Raw genomic sequence first — 14,734 nt, forward strand, 5'->3', positions numbered from 1 at the left:
GGAGAAAAGGGAACCCTCCTACACTGTTGGTGGGAATGTAAATTGATACAGCCACTGTGGAGAACAGTATGGAGGTTCCTTAAAAAGCTACAAATAGAACTACCATATGACCCAGCAATCCCACTACTGGGCATATACCCTGAGAAAACCATAATTCAAAAAGAGTCGTGTGCCAAAATGTTCATTGCAGCTCTATTTACAATAGCCCAGAGATGGAAACAACCTAAGTGTCCATCATCGGATGAATGGATAAAGAAGATGTGGCACATATATACAATGGAATATTACTCAGCCATAAAAAGAGACGAAATTGAGCTATTTGTAATGAGGTGGATAGACCTAAAGTCTGTCATACAGAGTGAAGTAAGTCAGAAAGAGAGAGACAAATATCGTATGCTAACACATATATATGGAATTTAAGAAAAAAAAAATGTCATGAAAAACCTAGGGGTGAAACAGGAATAAAGACACAGACTTACTAGAGAATGGACTTGAGGCGATGGGGAGGGGGAAGGGTAAACGGTGACAAAGCGATAAAGGGGCATGGACATATATACACTACCAAACGTAAGGTAGATAGCTAGTGGGAAGCAGCCGCATAGCACAGGGAGATCAGCTCGGTGCTTTGTGACCGCCTGGAGGGGTGGGATAGGGAGGGTGGGAGGGAGGGAGACACAAGCGGGAAGAGATATGGGAATATATGTATATATATAACTGATTCATTTTGTTGTGAAGCTGAAACTAACATACCATTGTAAAGCAATTATACTCCAATAAAGATGTTAAAAAAAAAAAAAAAATTCAGCGGATGGTAGCCCCTCTCTTAATCTCTCCCAGCTGTAGAGAAGCACAGATCCATACACAAACAAGTAAGTGTACCTTCCCGATCTTACTTCCCTCTCTTTAAAAGAGAATGGAAGCAAAAAAAAAAATCCCTATTGTCCCCCATGTTAAGATCTGCTTTATTACAGAACTGCCATGACACCAGCAAGAACCAGGTCCTACCCTTTCCACTCTTTTCCATCCATAAATCTGGGTCCCAAATTCTTTGATCCAAACTGCATGACAATCTAGACGCTCTATTAGCCTTCTGCTGCCTCAAACAGAGGAGTTTAAGGTAGGCACATTTATGACGCTGGGGCAGAACCGTTGGTTTGGGGGAGAAGTAAAGAAAAAATCTTAGAAAATAAGGCAAAGGGACTTCCCTTGTGGCACAGTGGTTAAGAATCCACCTGCCAACGCGGTTCGATCCCTGGTCCGGGAAGATCCCACGTGCCGTGGAGCAGCTAAGCCCATGAGCCACAACTACTGAAGCCCGTACACACACCTAGAGCCCGTGCTCCGTAACAAGAGAAACCTGCGCACCGCAACAAAGAGAATCCCAGCTCACCCGCCGCAACTAGAGGAAGCCTGCACTCAGCAACGAAGACCCAACACAGCCAAAAAGAAATAAAATAAATTTTTTTAAAGAAGAAAATAAGGCAAAGAGAGGGGACAAAAATCAATCAACTAAAGAGGCTAGATGACATGACAGTCTTCAATTATTGTACTGAAATCATCCTGCTGGCAGAGAAGACTGAATGTAGATCTCTAAAGAGTGTCGGCGAAAATAATAGCAGGACCGTGAACAAGACATCTCTCCGGTATCTACTGCATCGTAAAATTCAGCCAAATTTTGAGTTTTGCTTTATAATACAACTCGTGAATAAAACCAAAGCAAAAAAATAATGACCTCATATCTTCAAGTAAAATTCACACTCGAAAAAGATGTGGCACGTCCAACCTGGGACTCTTTATACACTTACACGCCGCCGCTTACACAGGATGGCACAGCTCTTCTTGGGATGCACAAAGTAAAGGTATCCTCAAGGATTTGTGCCCAGATAGAGGGAGGAGGAAGCAGCCCCTGCAGGGGCTGAGCCTGAAGGGGAAGGTCTGGGGAGGTGCATCTGGGGGGTGGGGGAGCAGCAGAGACAGAGCGAGGAAGAGAGCTGAAGGGTTGATTTACGATCAGCTTTTCGGTTCTGTGTCGGGTGTTCCTGGTGTGAATGCCGCTGTTCCCATCAGTTGAAAATATCATATGGGAAAGATTATGATCAACACAGTGGCTTTTTGCAGATTGGTGAAGCTCTGTTGGGGTGGCAAAACGCCAAATGACCAGTCAGCTGACACTAATGAGCTGTGAGAGGTACAGTTGAACCCTGAACAACATGGGGGCTAGGGGCGCCCAGTCTCTGTGAAATTGAAAATCCAGGTATAATTTGCATCTGCCTCCCACTGAAGCACTGCCTCTGTATCTGCAGTTTCTGCACCTGCCAACTCAGACAACCACAGATCACGTGGCACTGCAGCATTTAATATCGAAAAAAACTCTGTGTATAAGTGGACACACGCAGTTCAAACCTGTGTGATTCAAGTGTCAACTGTACCAACATCCAGTACAAACCCGAGCAGACTTTAAGAGAAACACGCAATTCCGTTTGGAGCAAGGCTATCATGTTCACGTTAACAACACAACAAAATGCTTTTAACGATGGAATCTATCTTATTGTATGCAACTGATAGGAATAAAAAACAAATGGAAAGATTTCATAAACCATGTCTATGAAGTGGTCCGAGTTCAGAAAGTAATATATTATCTGCAGCTGCATAGTTTTAGGAAGGCTTTTTGGGGAGAGTAGAATTTGAGTTAGGTAATGAGGGGTAGGTAAAATTTGAATTTGATAAAGATGAGAAACAGCACAGACAAAAGTATGGGGATTAGGAAATCTACAAAGAATGCGTAGGAAATAATAGTTCAGTTTCACTCACTTGTAAGGTAAATGGGAGCATAAGAAATAAGTGAAAACAGCTAAGTCAGAGCCTCATTAACCAGGGACAGGAATGCCAGCCCAAGAATTTTAGCCTTCCCTCTGTGGCAACTGTGGAGTCCTGACATGGCACAGTAAAATCTATGCTCCAGAAAAATTCTTCTGACAGCCGCAATATTATTACTTATGAAGTCCATAAAGTGTTGGAAGAAACAAGGGAAAAACAGTTTTATATTTATTCTGACAGCTTAAAAGGTTGCTGCCATTACGCACGGAATTTTGAAATCTGTTTCTGCTGATTGTACTGACTATGCCGAATATACCTATCCAACAACAGAGGAGTGTAAAACTCAACGGAGACAACACATTACTCGAACCTGAAATCAAATGACAATTTCATCTATAGCCATGGACCGGTGCTCCTTCTTGGTTCCATTTACCAGGAAGATGAACAACAATAATTTCAGGCAATTAATGCAGATCTTTGGCGAGGCCACACAAGAGTTCTGCTGAATACAAGAATATTGTTACAGCAAAAAAAAAAAAGTGAAATACATCATTTGCCACGCAGCCAGTTGAGAGTGTGTGTGTGTGCGCATCATTGAAGCTAGTCTTTCAGAAATTGCCCTAACCATCAGAAATCCATCCACAACTTCACAGACGCTTTAGCAAGCTGGACTCTGATATCAGGGTAGTAGTTTCATTAGACCTTCTCACTTCCGAAGGATCCACAGTATAAACTTTCAGAGGCGGCAACATAATCCTTCTCATCAAATATTTGGGCGACAGGTGGAAAATTGTTCTGCCAGCTGAAGAAGACAAAATCCATTCCTTCTGGCAATTTTCTGCAATGAAAACTCCAGGAATGAATGTGCAATAACTTGTGGAAATTTCAAATATTCTCACGCAAGAGCAGCGTCCTCCAAATCTCGAACTGTAAACGAACTCCAAACGAACTCCTTGCTTATCTGAATGTTAAAATGTTGATTTCGCTTTGTGTCTGAATGGCCACTAAAGAAGAAGAAAATACTTTCAGACTTTTGAAGCCAAAGAAATGTTACATTCAAACAAAGTAAAGGCATGTTAAAAGCTGTACTTGGTTAGTAGCATCTCCCAGGTCAGGATGCAAGAACCAAAAGACCATTTTCTACCACTACCTTGTTCCCAGCGACAGGAGCTTATCTGCTCAGATTGCGATACTGTGCACACGCCAGCCCGGAAATGGATGTCGGGTTTGACTCTTCTTGGTTGGTTGCAACAAGTTCCATCTGCTCTGTGACGCACAGCTGGGTCACTCTGGTGTTCTGATAATGTCTCTGCAAGGTTTCTCTCGAAAGCCCTCGTTTGCTCACTCCCTAAGTGCTTGGCAGGTGGGTAGGTGATGGCAGGGGAAGCTAAACGGTCTGCAGCATGTTGATGATGGAGAGAGGATTGCACACCAGCACTCTAGGTCCTCAGTTTTGCACATGAATTGTTCAACCGTTCTTTCCTGTGTGGGGTTTACACTTACTAGGTCACCTGGCTGCTCAGATGCGTGACGGATCCAGTTGAAGGACAGGTGGGGAATGAGGGTTCTATTAACACCATACTGAACAAATTAATACTGAACAAATTAATTCAATCTACTTTAATTTGGAGGCTCTTCCTACCCCCACACCCTTTGCACCAATAGATTTCTTATTTATGTGGCTTGTGTTTGTAATAAGCAATTGATTCCAATTTCCTCAAATGGAATTTTACGCAATCCGTCGGTGAAGTGTATTTTTGCAATGCTTAAAAATGTTAAGTGAATGATGGAAACAAAATGACCAGTTGCATGCATTATCTAGTTTTAAAAAGCAAACTCTTTTCAGAGGTTTTAAAAGAACCTATTTAACAGGTAAGTAACCATTATACACAACACCGTTCAGTGGCTCAAGGACAATTTCTCTGATGCCTTCTCTGCTTCATGCACCATGCCAGGAGTGAAATACTGAGTATCAGGAGACAAAATCCCTCCCCTTCAAGTAGTTGACGTTTTTAGGGCAGGGAGAGACAGACAATATACACATTTTCAACATCTTTAAAAATATATAGCATGTTAGATGATGACAAAGTTCTGTAGAAAAAATAGAGCAGGGAAAAGATTGCTGGGTAAAGAGGGAATTACAATTGATGACAGTGTGGCTAGAAGGGCTTAGGATGGCAAAGGAGGTAAGAAGGCAATGCATATCTAGGAAAGAACATTTCAAGCACAGGGAATAGTACATGCAAAGGTCCTGAGGTGAGAGTGTGCCTTTAATACTAGACACACCATAGGAAGCAAATGCGGAGAGAGGTATGTATGGGGGAGGATGGGGAGGTGGCAAAGGGTAGAGAGGAGAAGGAGATGAGAATAAGGAAGGGATGGGGACAGCACACATGCAGTCCCTTTTAGGTCCCTGGATTTTTGAGTTTGAGTCTCAGCGAGATTACGAACCTCTGACATTTCCAGACAGAGGAGTCATCATCATGATCTCACTTTCCCTTTTTTTAAAAAAAAAAAAAAAAAAAACTAGGCAAAGAACTTCATTAACCTTTGTTTCAAACTTTATTCCCAGGCTTCTTCACCTTAATTAATTAGTGGCGAAGAATGAATTGTATATAAGCAAAAACTGAAAAGAACTGCAGTGTCCAGGGGCTTGGGCTTAAAAATATTAGAGATCTAGATTTTATCAGATCCGCAAATAAAATTTTAAAAAGCAATCACAATATAAAATAGCAGGTCCCAGTAACTTCAAGATTTATCCCCTTCAGAAGCTGACTCAATTGTCTGCTTCGTTCTTGGAAGCCTCATCAAAATTCTCCACGAGATCGGGAACTTCATCAACCTCCTCCTCTCCAGTAGCAAGCGGTGCCTTTCCATCCAGAGACTGTTTGGGCAGAGCTCCAGCCAGTCTCCTTCAACTGGTCAGACTGTCTGCGCCAAGCTGGTTTAAGATGCTGGGTAGCACTTCTGTCAGCTGCTTTGTCTCAGCATGGCCTGTGCAGGGTGAAAGTGTTTGCTGCCAGAGATGCCTGAACTTTAGGGTTGTTGAAGTGGATCACTGTTCCTTGGTTTGTGAACATATGCAACCCCTTCAATACCAGAGATATCGTTTACCCCTAACTTCTTTAAAGAGGACTGAAGTTTTCTGTCCTCTGCTGTGGCTGTTCTATGAACCACCTTCTTTCTGCGAGCTGTTCCTTTCCCACCCACGCGCACTTGTGCCTGCAGTTTGGCGAGTCTCTCCTGGCGCATGATCGTTTCTTTCCTCTGAGGCTCCTGTCCTCGGGTTCCGCCGCGAGGTGGAAGAGACAAGAGACGGCATCGCCTGGCCCCCAGGGCGGCCACCGCTGGCCCGACCTCGACCCCGAGAGTCAGCCTGAGTGGGTGCGCTTGTCCGTAGCATCGCCTTCCTCTCCTGCCCTGTCTCTCCCTGTCTCGCTCCTTCCGGGCACTTCCCGCCCCCGTTCCCATCCTCCTCCCATGCCGGTGTCCAGAGCCTTTCTGTACCTTGCTGGAGCGGAAATGGGGCCACACGGGGGACTAGGGTTGGCACTCAGGGGATCTCGGGCAGACCAGCTGAGATAAGGCACACACACGTGGGGACGCAAGATGGCAGCTAGTCACTTTCTCTACATCGGCTCAGATGTTACCTTTTCTCTGAGGCCAACCCTGATGACCCTGTTTAACCCTGAAACCCATGTCCCTCTTCACTCCCTCATGGCCTGACTTTTTCTTTTTCCATAGCATTTTCACCTTCTAAGTTTCTAGATCACTTTTCTTATTTATGAAGCATAGTCTATTCCTGGTTCTCTACTAGGATGTCAGGTACACAAAGGCAGGGACCTGTCTCTAGGTCACTGGCAAATCCCAAGTACCTGGACGAGACTCTGGCTCAGTAAGGCTACAAACCTTATACGTTCTTCTTATTGAGTCATGAAAGCTGATATAAGGATCTGCTAAGGATGATTTCCAAACAGCTCGAGAAAGCTATTCTATCCTGAATGATAAAGGGAAATATGGGGAAAAGCAGGTACTAAGAAAAAAACAGTAGTTCTTAATCATCCAGGTTTGTGAAGTGGAAGACAACAAAGGGTAGAAAAAGGTTGACAGTCCTCACCTTAAATGAGTCACTATAAGAAAGAAACTAAAATAATTTGCCACTGTTTCTCCTCAAGATTGTAATACCTAAATGCCCATCAACAGACAAATGGATAAAGAAGATGTGGTACATATATACAGTGGAATATTACTCAGCCATAAAAAGGAACAAAATTGGGTCATTTGTAGAGATGTGGATGGACCTAGAGACTGTCATACAGAGTGAAGCAAGTCAGAAAAACAAATATCGTATATTAATGTATATATGTGGAATCTAGGAAAATGGTACAGATGTACTGGTTTGCAAGGCAGAAATAGAGACACAGATGTAGAGAACAAACGTATGGACACCAAGGAGGGAAAGTGGCGGCGGGGCGGGGGGTTGGTGGTGGGAGATTGGGATTGACATGTATATACTGATACGTATAAAATGGATAACTAATAAGAACCTGCTTACATGGGAGTGAGTGAACTGATGTGGATGATTATAATTTTTGTGACTTTCTGTCTGAATAAAAAATCTCCCCCCCAAAAAAAGAACCTGCTGTATAAAAAATAAAATTAAATTTAAAAAAAAGATTGTAATACCCTCCAAAGTTCAAGAAATTGCTCTTGGTCAGATTATAAGAATCCTACCGCATAAACTGCAAGGGAAGAAATGTAATTTAAGTTCTTAGTAAATTCAATTAGTTTTTTAAAATAGATAATCGTAAAACTTTCTAAGAACCAAGGTTAATGCAGCCAGGTAACGAAGTGACCTCAGGCCCAATTACTCTTTTAATATTTTAATATGTGGAGAGACAGACTTCCTTCCCTTATTCATTTTTTCTGTGTGTCTGAGTAACGAGTCCTCAGAATACATGGTGAATTGAGATACAGTGCAAACACATCTGCAATCTGCTCTCACATTCAATAACTTAGTAGACATACACATTCTGCAGTAGAGTATCCCTAATTTATACCCTAATTAGAAATGATGATACTTTATACAGATACACCTCTAAATTTTCTATAACAGGAGAGTTTGCCAAGTAAATTTTAAAAATGTAAATAAGACTGGAGGAAGAAACTGTTGAAACTAGTTTAAAAACTATCTTTCAAGGACTTCAGAAGCCTCCATTCTACATGAGGGCTAAGTAAATCCACTTAGTAATCTATTCAGAGAATTCAACTCTATTTGCATGGCTATGAATTGAGAAAGTTATCAAATGTCTTTTTAATTTATGCTATATGTTTGTAACTTGCCTTACCATAGTACATAGATAATAGTTGAGATTGTATGGGGGGTGAGGTGTTCTGGTCAGGTGTGATTTCCGGTTAGAATTACAGCATCTCAGAGTTGGAATGAAATTTAAATATAACCTTATCTCAACATCCTTCAGATGCTTGAACTTCTATCAACATATTGTCCATCTTCTGCCAAAGCACATCAGACGAGGAGGCAATCATTGCCTCTCAGTCTCCTTTTCCTTCTAAGAGTCAGAGGCCCAGAAGACTCTGGCAGTGGTTAAGCTTAATCAGCTCTGGAGTCAGAGAGCCTGGATTCAGATAACCCCATATCACTGTGAGACCTTCAGTAATTTATTTAACACCTAAAGCTCCATTTTCTTATATGCAAAATAGGGGTAAACCTAGAACTTCCTCCCTGCGGTGGCTGTGAAAACTAGAATTTAAACCATATAAAATGCTTATTATTGTATTCAGGGTATTGAAATCAGTGTTTCTGCTCTTGTTATGATCATCATTCTGCACACTGGGACAATGAGAATTAGCCAGAAATCATGTCAATTAGAATTACACAAGACTCATCTATTTTCTTGGCATCTCAGGGTCTTACAGCACCTCATGAAGCCTGGCTACCGAGAAAGATCAGAGTTCCGTGAAAGAGGCGCTGCTCATATATTGACCCTAAGGAATAATCTAGAAATCACTTCTGAGAGGCAAAGTCCCTGAAAGCTTGATTTTCCTAAGAGCTGTGAATTCTCTTACACATGAAGACTCAACAAGTGATGAATTGAGGTCTTGCTAGTCGGATTCCAGTGAATAGAGACTTCACTATATAATTGGCCTTCCTATCAATTAGTCCCAATTGGTAAATTTTACTGTACATTTGTCCCTGTCAAGAATGAATTAATAATTTAAGTGTGACATTACATAAATACCAGACATTAATGTATGTGTATCATCTTCGGTATACATCAATATTCCCGTTAAGTCCTTGAGAGTGGCAAGAGCAGGCCAGGTGATCAGGAGGAAGTTTTGCAGGACCTCTGTGAACCACACAGACCCAAAAACAGTGCAAAAATCACCTCCTGAAAAAAACAAGGAACTGGGTTCCAATCAGTAGACTGCAAACCTGACTTGTCTTGCCAAGCCAAGATGCTGGGCAAACTGTCTGTGTTTGAGTTCACTGGTGAAGCTATTGGGCTCCGGGCAACCACACGGGGCAGAGGTTGTAAGAGGCTATTTGTCACAGCCTCAACAATGAGGCTTTATTTTCCCTAAAGGAGTCAGAGCCAGGAGCTGCTAACTGGTCACAGGTGTGCACACACGCAAGCACGCAACCAATGATGCCCATTTCAACTCAGGAGCTGATGAGAAAGGTTGGGGAAAGCGACCAGCCTGGGGGAAGAATACAAGGGAAGAAATTCCGCATGTGCTATGTCCCAGGGTCTCCAAGAGCCACACCTGCCTCAATTATATACAATGGAATATTACTCAGCCATAAAAAAGAACAAAATAATGCCATTTGCAGCAACATGGATGGACCCAGAGATTTTCATACTAAGTGAAGTCAGTCAGATAAAGACAAATATCATATGATATCACTCATACGTGGAATTTAAGTTTTAAAAATGACACAAATGAACTTATTTGCAACGCAGAAAACAGACTTACAGATATTACAAACTTGTAGTTGCCAAAGGGGAAACATGGGGTGGGGGATACATCAGGAGCTTGGGATTAACTTACACACACTACTACATATAAGATAGATAACCAACATGGACCTGCTGTATAGCACAGGGAACTGTACTGACTGAATACTCTGTTGTGATAACCTATATGAGAAAAGAATCTCAAAAAGAATGAATATATGTATAACTGAATCACTCTGCTGTACACCTGAAACTAACACAACATTGTAAACCAACCGTACTCTTATAAAAAAATAAAGTTAAATTAAAAATTCTTAATTCCCCTAGCAAGCTAGCCAAGCTACAGATCTTTACACAGGCTCTGTATTTGGCACCGTGTTCCCTTTCTAACAGCAGGGCCCTACTCATCTGCACCCTTTCCTGGACCTCCCTTCCCACTTCTTGGCCCTGGTGCGTCACCCTATTTCCCATGAAGGCCACTTGCCCTTGTTCCTACTACTTTGATGCAATAAGGAATATATTTTCCTTGATCAATCCACAAGAAATGAAGCCGTGCTCCTCCTGGGATACTGATTACTCCCTCCTGCCCCCACACTCCACCCTACACTACCTCCCTGTGTCTACGTAATTTCCGCGTATAGACCTTTATCCTACGACACAGTATTAAATAGGAGGAAAGAGCATGTGTCATCAACCAGACACCACCTGAACTTGCACAATTTTAGTCCCTTAGCCTCCCTGAGGCATCATATCCTCCTCCTATTAAGATGGAGTTGATGGTATCTACCTTAAGGAACGGTGGCAAGAATCTAAGTAACTAATTCTGTATTTCAGACATTAGCTATTATTAATTCAAACTATTTAAGAGTTAAAAATATGCTTACAAAAATCTGAGGCATGCGTACTGCTCTATTTCATTTTCTGAAGGTGGCAGAATTCTGCCATATACCTCCGATTCATTGCTAGACTACAGACAAAGCCCCACATCTTGCTTTTCCAACGCTCTCCCTCTCTGCTCAGCCTAAGCTTATCATCAGTGTGTGTAATTAAGGGGCTTAGTGCTTGGCTGCCATTCTGAGAGGCAGAGCCCCTGCCATGGTGCCACCTGGCAGTCTATCAGAATTTGTTTTATGCCATTTCCTGCTCTGAAATCCTCTTTTTGAGAGGAAGTTGGAAAAGACATAGAACCATTTTCTACTTCCCAGTGGGACTTCAAAAAAAAATGTGCAATTTGTCTTTCTGGAGGGCTCACTCTTGACTTGCCTGTTTGGTAATTACAAGAGAAGACTCAAAGGCAGTGGTTCGGTAGAAACTCCCCGTCTTTGTATTTCTTTTCAGCGTCCAGTGAGTGACAATCTTTCTCATTAGAAAACTCCTGACGCTCCCTGGTCAAGTCAGAATGTCAGGCCCTAAGCAGATGAAGATAATTTTAAAAACTGAAACGATCTAGACCTCGGTCAGAGTTTCAACTTCTCTTCCCAGCTGCATATGAAAATAACCATTAACTTTAAACAGAACAAACTAAAGACCCTCCAAGGTCACTGCATTACAAATGCACTGCAGTCCACACAGTGAGGAAACAGAGTATCAGGGTGTCAAGAAGTTTCCAGATGGGAGTTTCAAGTTTTTAAAGCATTCCCCATTCCCACCTGTGTTAACCCACTGGTTTCTTATAACAGCCCCGGGAGATGTCATTATAAAGTTCATTTCACTAAGAAAATTTTAGTGCCCAATTTGCCATCTCAGGACCAGTGAGTGACAAGAACAAGGGCTTCTGGCTTCAACTTCAGCATTTTTCCATCAAACCAGAGCCCTTGCAACCTACTCAGTTCCAAAGGAAAGGTTCCTCTGTATTTTTCTTCTCGATTTGTGTTTTATCAATAACTGAGACCCATGACAATTTCTCCATCTGCCAGACTGCTGTCACCGTCCTCCAGAACCTTGTTCACAAAGCCATTCTTACACAGACAAGGACAGACTGCATCTAACGGCACCAATAAAGGTGGCATTTCACCCACACTGTAGGTCCGTCAACAGGGGCTGATGGGAAGGGAGGTCCCGATGGAGAGGTGCCCAAAAGGCTCAGCCCTCCAAAAACACCTTCAAAAGGGATGGGTTAACCTGAAAAACATGATTCTGAAAACTCAGGACAATATTAAATAAATCAGTTAAAGCCATGCAGCCCCTCATCTACTCCTGGAGCTTGACAGTCCTCTTCCAACAATGCCGATTCACAAAATCATGCCTGTCCCACTGGGGATCCGCAGGTCCCTTCCATCTCACAGTCCTTGAATGCCTACAGAGTCATTAGCCTGTGCTGGACCACAGCTGCCCTGTTCCGAATCCCCCTCTGATAATATCCCCTGCAATGACTTCACTGGCACTCTCAGACTCAACAGATAGGAGTCCTACCCAAAGCAAACAGGTCTCTGAATTAGGTTGTAAGTTATAATCTGTACTTTGTGAGCTCTAGAATCAACAACTGGCCCATCATTTCCTAACCGTGTGGCCTTAGGCAAGTTTTTTTTTTTTTTTTTTTAAAGCTGCGAGGCATGCGGGATCTTAGTTCCTCCACCAGGATGCAACCCGTGCCCCCTGAAGTGGAAGCTCTGAGTCTTAACCACTGGACTGCCAAGGAAGTCCCTTAGGCAAACTATTTACATCTTCAAACTTCAGACTCTTTGTCTCCAATGCTGAATAGTTCTACCTACATCTCTAGTGGATACCACTGCTTACGAGCTCCTTCCTCTTTTTGAGGAGGAATGCCGTCTACCACTCTCCTTTGCAAGGCTCTGCAATGTTTTATGCCCATCAGGATAATTCCAATTCCATTTGCCTTACCAGTAATAGGCATGGGAAACAATTTCGACCATTAAGATGTGAATGACAGTATGCTAGGGGACTTTGAGACTTAAAATGATACACTCACACAGAAAGGACCTTTCTTCTACTAGACGATGTTGTGTCTGGATGCGATGGCTGGAACGGCTACAGTTATCTTGTTACCATGAGTGGAGTCAGCCTGAGTATACAATTCAGCTAACTCACTGAGGATTATAATGTTCCAGAGTACCTGGTTTTCTGACATCCTCAATGAATGGCTGAATCAATCACTTCTGTTGCATCGAATAATAAAATTCTTATAATTTAGATCATCTGAGTCAGGGCTTTTTCCTACCACTTGAAGTTGGCAGAAAGCATATTAGCTGACAATATCGAACAACAAATGTCTCAATGTCAAGTATTATTTGAAACATGTCAGTACATTAGCTTATTTGATGATCACAACAATCCTTTCAGGCTGCTAGGAAACAGCACAGAGAGGTTGTGTTACCTGCTCAATTCACCTAGCGGGGAGCAGAAAAGGAGGCATTTGAGCCCAGGCGATCTGGGTCAGAGCCAACCACTGTGCAAAATCTCCTTCCTTCCTTACATGCATTATCTCAGAGGGGGATAATAGGCTTAGCTTTAAAATAAAGTCATCTAGACAACCTCTAATGCAAAGTTGGAGGAACTTAAATATGCTGGTAATTTTGTACTAATGATGACGTGTTTCATATGCTTCCGACAGTATCAGCAACCTCCTCACCCACTGTAATTTGCTTCATCTCATCCTCCAGTATCTGAGTTTAGTTTTTGCACTGACCCTCACCACAAACCTCCCAGTGGTTTCTTGATGGTCTACACCCCCAACATCAAACTGGTCACAAATGAGCCCCGACTTACACCTGATTCTCAATGCTGGCTTTTCTTCTCTCTGGAGCTTCCAATGTTACATGCCACTCGGACTCTCAATTTTTTCATTGATTTTTTAAAATTATTTTTTGAACAACTGATTTAGTCTCTTCAAGCCAGCTTAGCAGAGTAGCTTCTGGCCATTCAATGGCACTAGGACCCATTTTCCTTTTTGTCTTCTAAATATTCCCCTAATTTTCTGACATCCTTAGATCCAATCATTCCCAAGTAATTGAATCCTGAATACGTTCATATAATCCCATCCCTACCCAGTCTAGAACAATGACTCTTTTATCTCTTAGTGGCCTCTGTGAGTCTGGCTTAGTTGTTCCTCTATCTGCAGAGGGCACTTGAGGAGGGAAACAGGTTGCTGAATGGTGGGGGGAAGGTGGATTCCGCTTTCCTGTCAGGGAGGAAGAGCCATAACAAAACCACCATGACCAGAGTCCTTAGCTATATAGTTTTACAGCAACTATATGTAATACTTCTTGGTATTCCCAAGGTGGCTTGAAAACTAACAGCTAGCATTGATAGATCATCTATGATAGGCAATGCCCAAGCAAGGATGTATATCAGCTCTTTTAATCACCCTTACAGTGCTACCTTCCTGTTAGCTCTCCATATGCCAAAGGTCAAAACAGAAAGGTTATGTAAGTTGCCCAAGGCTGCACAGCTGGTCATGGCTAACCCAGGCTTTGACTCAGGTGTCTGGGTCCACAGCCAATGCCCTTTAACAACAGTGTCGTAACACCAGAACTAAGTGAAAATGTATCAATAACCATTGCTTCCTTCCAGCCAGAAACTTCTGTCAATGTGTGACCCAACCTCCCTCTAAACTTGACCTCATACCCTCCCCAGCCTAGGAGACCCTCATATCTGTTATCTTTCTGCCTCTTATCCATCTTTCCAGAACTAAAGCTAATTAAGATCAGCCGAACATGGCAACGGTTCCATGTGTTAAAAATCACAAGAGATAAAACTGTAAAGTAGGAAATACTGTTTCTTGAATTTAAGTCATATGTGTTCATTAATGAACACTCTGCCGGGCACACAGCTAGCATGCATGTGACAGGTAGCTATATTTAATGTTCTTTTCACTGTCCCACTCTCTTTCTTTAGATCTTAAGATAGCGCCAAACAAGGAGGCATTTTTAATATACACTCTTCTGTAATGATGATTCAGAGGGAGGGACACTAGGGGTGGG

At 42.5% G+C, this 14,734-nt stretch overlaps 1 protein-coding gene and 1 pseudogene across 7 annotated transcripts in view; both read right to left on the reverse strand.

The window, feature by feature from the left end:
* UNC5D (unc-5 netrin receptor D) overlaps nucleotides 1-14,734 on the reverse strand; it is a 597,345-nt gene that overhangs the window by 295,415 nt on the left and 287,196 nt on the right. The gene's annotated exons all lie outside the window — the stretch shown is intronic.
* On the reverse strand, nucleotides 5,233-6,637 carry LOC307179809 (transcription factor BTF3-like; annotated as a pseudogene). The gene has a single exon. The product of its transcript is annotated as a transcription factor BTF3-like (transcript).

This window comes from Stenella coeruleoalba (assembly GCF_951394435.1).
Source record: "Stenella coeruleoalba genome assembly, chromosome: 21".
NCBI classification, from domain to species: Eukaryota; Metazoa; Chordata; class Mammalia; order Artiodactyla; family Delphinidae; genus Stenella; species Stenella coeruleoalba.